Source organism: Bombina bombina, chromosome 3, assembly GCF_027579735.1.
Source record: "Bombina bombina isolate aBomBom1 chromosome 3, aBomBom1.pri, whole genome shotgun sequence".
Classification (NCBI taxonomy): domain Eukaryota; kingdom Metazoa; phylum Chordata; class Amphibia; order Anura; family Bombinatoridae; genus Bombina; species Bombina bombina.
The window spans coordinates 411,706,217-411,716,191 of NC_069501.1; positions in this window are offsets into that span (position 1 = coordinate 411,706,217).

Consider the following 9,975-nt stretch of genomic DNA (forward strand, 5'->3'; position numbering starts at 1 on the left):
GACGGTATAAGGCTGGTTTGTGGGCGACGCTGCAGGCACTTAGAAATAAGTGCAGAGAGCTTGAAGCCTATGCTTCTATCTATCGCATGTGCCAGTGTGATAGAAAGAAGTAAAAATGGCTTCTTTTTTTTTTACAACAACTGGACTGGAACCTTTTTGGCTGAATAAATATAATTTTAGCAACAGGGAGGCTATTGGAAAATTATATTTATTCAACCAAAAGGTTTTTTTTGTTTTTTTTTCTCTCAGAAGCTTTGAAATGAAGACTTGAAATGCTAAACAGCATTATAAACCTAATAAAATAATCACACAACACAGAATATATAATCAAACTAAGTTTAAATAACAATAAACATTTGCTAAACAGCATTATAAACCAAATAAAATAATTACACAACACAGAATGTATCATCAAACTAAGTTTAATGAACAAAAACATTTTTTATACTTGCATTTTTCTGCAAACAGTTCTCTGCATTGTTAGCATATTAGATCATATCAGGTCTGCAGCTATTCTATGCATTCAAGTCTGGACTCATTTATAGGCACCCTCACCTCAGCAGCTGGGATAAAAGAAGAATGGGAAGTTTCCCTACACGGCTGCTAGATCTTGTTGCTTTGAAAGCTGCTCGATAGCTCAGGTCCTGAACTTTTCACACTGATTAATTTCAGCCCTGCTGGCTTGCATATCTTTACTGCAACACAATCGGACAGCTCACACCCTACTGGCCTTGCCCTTATTTTCAATGTGCTGCTTCTCAGTGCTTTTCAATAGCAGTCACATGACTGAAAATAAAGGGCCTTATTCTGAAACGGCGCAAATTGAACTGTTGTAAACCGAGGGCCACCTATATATCATAAATAAAAGCATATCCAGACTTTTTTTTTTTTTTTAAAAAAAGCTTATGGTATGCTGGAACTGTGTAGCCATATCACTTCTACGTGCCTTTAAAGAAAAAGTTGACATTCCTAGTAGTTAATCATAACAAATTCTGAACTGAAGCCTTATGGACAGGGCCGCCATCAGGGGGTGACAGGGGTGACTCCTGTCAGGGGCCCAATGGGCCAGGGGGGCCCAATGGGCCAGGGGGGCCCCATGAGACAAGAACTAAAAAAAAAAATTTTTTTTTTTACATTTTGGCAGCCACCAGTGGATACTACAGCAGAGTGCTAATTGAGCATGGGAAATGTTATTACAAGGAGTAAAGTATTAGCATTTGAGAGGATTTCTGAGTGTGCACTAAACCACTATGCACAGTGTGAGACAGACTTGGCACTTGTTTGTACAGACGGCACTTTCATTTGCAGAGGAGGTAGGACTTACTTAGCAAATGTTTTTTATTTGTTTGTGAAATTTCGGATTGTAAATTCAGTGTGGTAGTAGTTGTATGGTGGGGCCAAGGGTCCATAAAAACTATTTTTTTTTTAGCAGCAGTGTATTTATGATTATTTGACAATGCTGTAGAAATTCCTATATTTAAAACCTTGCAGAAATGTTTCCTCCTCAATACACAAATGGTAGGTGCCCTTCTAGGCAGTTATATATTCCCAGTTTACTGCCCCTTTATGCAAGACTTTACAGACTGCAAGGAGGCATTTTATCTAAGACTTTTTTACATCTGCATAAAATGTTATACTCCTCAGACTAAGATTGCTCAGTGTTCTGAAATGAGACAGGTTACACTTAACAACTGTTCAGTTACACTACAGCTGACTTAATTTTGAAATACATACCAACAAGCCTAAAATCCTGCATTTTAACCAGATCTAATGGTATGAGTACTACAGCTTATGGTTCCACCAAGACCATATAGAGTACAGCATTTTCAAAATACATAAGTACAGCTGACAGATGGGAACATTTGTACACTATATTTGAAGTGGTGCTCTTGGTTGGGGAAAAAAACAAACAAACATATGTCAACCATTTTGAATTCACAGAATTATTTTTGTTTGCACATTTACAAATATGATTCTTTAAAAAGTGATCTCTTAATTTCTGCAATTTTTTTTATCATGCATGTCACATACTGTTGATTTAGGGGATGCAAGGTGCATAAATGTTTCCTCCTGTGAGTGTTTCAGTGGGTGTCTGTGTTTATGTCCTTGTGCTTTGGTTTGTATCTCTATGAGTGTGTATGTATTTTTTTCTGTGGGTCTCTCTGTGAGGGTGGGTGTGTATGTCTTTGTGCATTTTCTGTGGATGTCTGTGAGGGTGTGTGCATATGTCTTTGAGCTTTTTCTATGGGTGTCACTGTGAGGGTGTGTGTATGTTTGTCTTTGTGCATTTTCTCTGGATACCTCTGTGAGGGTGGGTGTGTATGTCTGTGTTTTCTGAGGATGTCTCTGTGAGGGTGTTTGTATGTATGTATGTGTTTTCTGTGGATGTCTCTGTGAGGGTGTGTGTTTTCTGTGGGTGTCTCTGTGAGGGTGTGTGTATGTCTTTGTTTGTTTTCTGTGGATGTCTCAGTGAGGGTGAGTATGTATGTCTTTCTGTTTTTTTATGTCGTTGTCTCTATGTGTGTGTATGTCTTTATGTGTTTTCTGTGGGTGTATGTCTTTGAGTGTTTTCTGAGGCTGTCTCTGTGTGTTTCCTTGGGTGTATGTTCAAGTTTGAGTTTGTGTGTGTGTGTGTGTCCATTGTCTGTTCCTTTTTAGGACATTTTGACCTTACTACTGATTATTCACATCTTTCTACAGACTTTGAGACTAACGAGACCTTTCCGGATGTCACCAATCCACCATTTAACCTTTTAAATTATTGTTAAGGCAGTTCTTTCAGCCACTGCATGCCTGTTGTCATCATTTAGTTGGCATCTTCCTTTACAAAAAGTTCATCAGAACTCCATATTTTGTTTTCTAAATCTCCTTTTTTTACAAAAACTGTAGTTTACCTCATTACTTGTCAGGTCAATGTAAACAGTGCTGAGTGTCTGTTTGGGTGTCTGTGTCTGAGTGTGTTACTTTGCGTGTCTGCTAGAGTGTCTATATGTGAATCCTTATGTGAGTGTGTGTGTGTGTTTCAGTGTATGAGTGTGTCTGTGTGTGTGTATGTTACTACCTTACAACATTTCCAAGTTTAAATAGACACTTAAGAATAAAGTGCATATATGCGTTTTAGTCACTTGGTCAAAAATTGTACATGTCAAAGGAGGGGGGGGGGGGGGCCCTGATCAATGGTTAAGTCAGGGGCCCCAAAATTTCTAGTGGCGGCCCTGCTTATGGACCCAAGTTCTAAAAAAATATAAAATATCTTGTGTTTACATAATAAAACATTCCAATCTGCTAATTATGGAAGTGAATGTTTACCAACTTATGTAACTAGGATGTTCTATATACCTTACCCTCACCTCCCTAGTTGTGTGACTTAAATTATGCTTTAAGGGACTTTTTGAATCGCAATGAAATAACACACTCTTCACTTACAGCTGCCACATTTATACTTACTTTTACATAACGACCATCAACTTCTAGACTGGCAGACCTCAAAGGTGCCAGGTCTCATGAATCTCAGGTTAGTGCCTTTTTTCAGTGTTCTGCACAGCACAATGAAATAGATAAAGGAAATGGAAGGGGGGATTTAAAAAAAATAATTAAAATAAATAAAGATAGCTGCCCCACCCCGTGCACCTGAAGCCATTACAAGGTGGCTGAGTGTGTTCAACACCACCAGGGGAAACACGGAAACTCAGTGCTGCTTCTACAAGAAGAAGGGAGCTGGATGGGGGGAATAAGTATAGAAAAACCCTTGAGCTCAGGACTAGAAACCACCAAGACCCAGAGTTTGAAAAGCAATCGCCTACCCTTCTGGTGTGTGTCTTGGGGTTCATGACCATGATCTTTCCTTTAAATGTACCAACAGACCTCAAAAGTACCAGCTGACCTGCAATTTCACTGTAGTTCTGTAAAGAAGGAGAAAGAGTGACTTGAGTTAAAATAAATAAAGGTAGAAATAAATTAGGTCCCACAGTACTCTTGGCATCCTTTTTTAGGTTTTGTGATTAATGTTTGGCACTTCCAGAATTTATGGTCTAGAACAGTGTTTCCCAAACGCTGTCCTCACGTACCCCCAACAGGCCTTGTTTTTATTATAGCTGAACTAGTGCACAGGTGAGGTAATTGGCTGATCAGTAACCATGGTTACTAACCTGATGTCACCCATCAGCTGATTATTTCACCTGTGCACTAGTTCAGCTATAATGAAAACCAGGGCTGTTGGGGTACATGAGGACCGCGTTTGGGAAACACTGGTTTAGAACTAACTCCCTAATAGGTGCCATTTAATTTCCAGTTATTGTAATCCTAGAGTATGCAAACAAGTTTTGGACTTAAATATTTTATTTTATCAACAGCCAAAATGATAGAAAAACCCTCATAATTTGGCAAATCTCATTATATTGGTTACTAAACATGGGAATAATCCCCATCAAAAGAAAACAATAGCTATAGTATGGATGATGACTTCATGTAGTGCTAATTCGGGTGGGGCTCTTTTAGGGCTGATTGTGGCCCCATTGTACCTCAAGCCATTGCCAGGTGGCCAAGTGTTTTCAACATCATTGGTTGAAAAAGGCCTAGAGATCCCCAAGACCTCTTGTTTTAAAGCCCAGATGCTTGTCCATAATGTCCCGATATAGGTTTGAATATCCAGGTTATCACTGTGTTAATAGTGATCCCCTGGCATAAATAAGATTTAGCAAAAACCATAAAGAAGAAAGAGATCTCACAAAAGCACTCCTGTCAGATAATACCAAATCTAATCACCAAAGGCAGGTTTAACCTATAAGTGGTGAACAATAACAGCATTATCAGAAGTTAGGATAAATTAATATACAATTAAAATTATTTTCTCTACATGAAAAAAATACACCAAAGTACATAATAAAGGTGACCGCTAATAGTAAAGTAACGGTGGAGCACAAGGAAATTACCCCTTGATATGAGTAACCAAATACAGTAAACTGTAGCTCAAGAACTGAGCTCGCTGGAGCGGCAACGCCCTAAATGTAAGAGGCAATAGTCCCAGGTACTGTCCTCCTTGTTATTCTTGTTTGTCAATCCTCACTGGATACTGCTCCCCGTTCCTCCGGTATCAAACACAGCTGGTCACTGCAACAAACAGGTAAGTTCTAGGGGAGTGTGCTAAATCTCATACGGCGGTCGGTAACTGAAATGATTCAGGCCAATCCTAGCCGTCAAGATAGGTAACCGATGCCTCCTCCCACAACCCGGCTGACCCTAAGTCGGCTGATAATAAAGCTGATAATAAAGTACACGCTACCCTCTGTTAATGAAAGGGATTGTGCGGTTTAGTTCACTGTTAAGAGCCACAAGGGAATTACCCCTACTAGACTAGAATAATAAGGAAGCTAAAATAAAACCATGAGCCTTCTCCCTAACCAGGCTAAATGCGTTACCTGCAATAAGCTGTAAGCAATCAGCGGTCAGCGGAATGTAGGAAGTACTGGTGTAGGCAAACTTAGTTTTCGCTCCCATTGTTATTCTAGTCCTAGTCTAGTTGTAGAGCAATACTTTGCAACCAAATTTGGAACAATACTTCGCACCAAATTCAGAGAGCAATAATATTGTCCCCTTGGCTTGTAATGAGAGACAAAGATGTAACATAATCCATAAGTAGTAATGTATTTTATTTCATTTTTATCCCTATATCTACTATATCAAACCAAATTGGGAGCAATAATATTGTTTATTTAGAAATGAGTAATACCATTTTAATAAAGTTTCTAATTTACTTTTTTTTATCTAATATGCTTCATTGTCTTGCAGCATTTGAACATACCTTTCTGTGTTTTCAGACTCCTATTGATTTCTATGGGAATTTGCGGCCTGGCGGTGTTGAACGATAGGTACACTGCGAGCGTACCTGTTCATTGTTTGATAAATTGGGGAAGAGGGTCAAATAGAGTCAAATGTGAATTCGAAACATCTGGAATGATGCAAGGCATTGATCTGCGTTGGATTGAGATTGTGAGAGCGTATATAACGTCACTCATTTCAACATTTGACGATGCTTGATGCTTTGTTAACTACAGGGGATCAATCTCATGTCAAATTTGACACAGGATTCCAGTGTAGTATCACTTGAAGCTTTGATAAATCTACCCCTCATAGAACCCCCCTATGTGTAGATCAAAGTTATATAAATTTACCCAAAGGTCCTTATTTATATGAGGACAAAATCTTTTAAATGTAGGTACTGTAAATTGTGTCATAGTCAGGTGATCACTGAGGAGCCAGTGTTTTCCTAGCTGTAATTTCAGGTTTGTAGGTGTACAGGGAAGCCCCTACCTTAATGTCAAAAGACCAAGAGGCCTTCAAAATTCCTTATCTGGATTACGATAGCCCCCCTGGCTGCAGGATGCCACATAAAAGCTTATTTAACTCTAAACTTTAATTGTTTATGTCTATAGAAAAACTTAAAGGATGAGTTAACATTTATGCTTCTTTTAGAAAGGTTACATAATACAATTATAAATTCACAAAAGTTTTTATTATTGGGCTTAGGGAAAAACATTGAATGCTATCATTTACAACCTAGATTTTTTTTTTATTAAAATATGCATTTTTCTCCACACTTTCTTGTTGTCAATTTGTCACATATATAAATAAAAGAATGGCATATAGTTTGAATCTGCTGGGTCTGCTGAAAACCCCCAATAACAATATATAGTTTGTGTGTGTTTCTCACAAAAAAATCACTTCCAATAGTGCTTAAATCTGAGCAGCATCTAAAAGCTCCAAAACAGCTCAGAACCTGAGTGTGAAATGGCTCAGCAGCTAAGGGGTTAAATAGTGGTCTTTTATAGGACTGATATGAATTTGTTGCATTTTATGTGCCTTTAAATATGTTTTTTTTTACTATATAATTTATTGTTTATCAGTTTATAAAACTGAATTATTTGTTCATCATTGGGTTTGCTTGTTGATTAGGACCATTCCTGTTTCGTCTCGTCTTTAAGAGCTCTCCATATAGACCTAAACCTGCAAAACCTTAAAATCCCATATAAAAGAACAATAGGGAATGTTACATGGGAGCATGCAGTTATTAAATAATATGATACCAAGCTCAGGATGCAGAGGGATAAACCAATAGGATGCAAACCCATTGAAGCAGAAACATCTAATTAATTTCTACTTTCCCCAAAGGATATTTCTCTAATGTCACCATCAACATAAACGTAACTCTTTTAATTGTACCTCTGTTCAGAAAGATCATGTTTGTGCCTGGACATTAATGGGTTTAGTGCAGGGTTATTCAAACTTTTTTCCCAAGACCCAGTGCTATGATACAACATATCTTCGTGACACTATTTTTATGCTTGGTCCTGAAAATGTCTGAAGTAATTTATAAGATAATTGCATTGTGTGGTAAAAAAATATTCCTGATTGTAGTCAAACTTAAAAAGGGTTGTAAAAGGTAATAACACACACTCTTATACAATGCACACCACACACTCTCCATACAACACACACACATACCACACACTCTCATACAACACACCACACCACAGACCACACATACATACATACTCTCCTACAACACACACATACCACACACCTCTCATACAACACACCACACACAGACCACACACACATACATACTCTCCTACAACACACACATACCACACACTCTCATACGAACACACACACATACCACACACCTCTCATACAACACACCACACACAGACTCTCATACAACACACACACATACCACACACTCCTCATACAACACACCACACACAGACTCTCATACAACACACACACATACCACACACTCTCATACAACACACCACACACAGACTCTCATACAACACACACACATACCACACACTCTCATACAACACACCACACACAGACTCTCATACAACACACACACATACCACACACTCTCATACAACACCACCACACACAGACTCTCATACAACCACACACACATACCACACACTCCTCATACAACACACCACACAAAGACCACATACACACTCCCACATAACACACAAACATATACCACACACACACACTGACTGTCATATAACACACACACTCACCACACACTCTCATACACACACACACACCATCCACACTCTCCTACAAGAGACTCAAAAGTCGCAACCCAGCAAATACGGTGTAAAGCATAACTGTAATTTCAAATGGGAAATCCACTTTTTACATGAAAGAAAAACATATAGGTACATTGTTCCTTTAATTAAAGAACCGCAGGTGTTAAATGTAACTTACACAGCTTTTACTTATATGTATTCCTTGGCTATCCATAGGGTAAGACTGGCTCTGTGCATTCAGAGTAGGGAGTGGGATAAACATCACCAGCTTTACACAGAGTTTGTGCTAGAACAAGTTTTTGCTGTGCATTCTGGGTACAGCCCGCGAATGATATAACTTCCTTGAGTATAGCCCTGTGCATTCTGGGAAGAGCGGTGTCACATTGCGCTTAGCCAAGCATGTTTCCATATCGTGGGGCAGTATCTTTTTTATTCTGGGGCACAACCAGCAAAGTGTTATCCTTGGCAATAATACAAGATTGTTTTTTTTATTAATCTCTGTGCCTGGGTGTGACTACACGATGATTAACTTTTCTTTTGTCATATTAGCTTTACAAAAAAATTCCCAGTTTCCAAATATAATCATAGGAGAAACTAGATAATACCTTCCACATACTTATTTTGTCATCATTGCAGTCCCCTTGGTGAAACTAATAATATTGTACATTCTGGAGCAGGAGTTACTTATATGTATGTAAACCTATTTGTTTCATGTATAATGTCACATTTTGCTCATGTATAATGTTAATATAGAATATTATATAAATTAACATTAACATTTTCTGCATTTGTTTTTGGGTGATTCAAATGTATGTTTAAGAACGAAAAACAGGTAGGAAAGTGTAGGAGCGTGCATGAGACTGGAACAATATGGCAGCAGTTTTATAACTATGTTATACATTTGCAAGAACAGTAAGATGTCAGCAGTGTTTTCCTGTCATATACTGCTCTAGAAATGTGCAAGCTACCTAGCTAGATATCTCTGCAACAAAGAACACAATGAGATTGAAGTCAATTTGATAAAAAGCAAATGGAAAAACTTTTTTAAAATTGTATGCTCAGTGGTCAATTTATTATTGTGTGAGTGACATGATACGATATAGCGGATCATGTCCGCTGCACATCGATAAATTCCCGACAACATACGCTGTCGGCATTTATCATTGCACCAGCAGTTCTTGTGAATTGTGATTGTGTTCGATCGGGTTTGATTTCTTTCCCGCCCCCTCAGAGCAGGCGAACAGATTATGGAGCAGCTGTCTTTAGACCGCTGCTTCATAACTTCTGTTTCGGCTCGCCGGAAACACAGGGCATCAAGTTCTGTAAGGAGCTTGATAAATATGCCCCTTGGTCTGAATCAGTGAAAGAAAAAAATGTTGGTTTTATGTCCCTTTAAGTTATAGGTCATTAAGGGACAGTCTACACAGAATTGTTATTGTTTTAAAAAGATAGATAATCCCTTGTTTACCCATTCCCTAGTTTTGCATAACCAACACAGTTATATTTATATATTTTTTACCTCTGTGATTATCTTGTATCTAAGCCTTTGCAGACTGCCCCTTTATTTCAGTTCTTTTTGACAGACTTGCAGTTTAGACCAATCAGTGATGGCTCCCAGGTAACTTCACATGCACAAGTACAGTGTTATCTATATGAAAAACATGAACTAACACCCTCTAGTGGTGAAAAACCTGTTAAAATGCATTCTTAAGAGGCGGCCTTCAAGGTCAAAGAAATTAGCATATGAACCTCCTAGGTTAAGCTTTTCAACTAAGAATACCAAGAGAACAAAGACAAATTGGTGATAAAAAGTAAATTGGGAAAATTGTTTAAAATGACATGCTCTATCTGAATCATGAAAGTTTTTTTTGCACTAGACGGTCCCCTTTAAGGT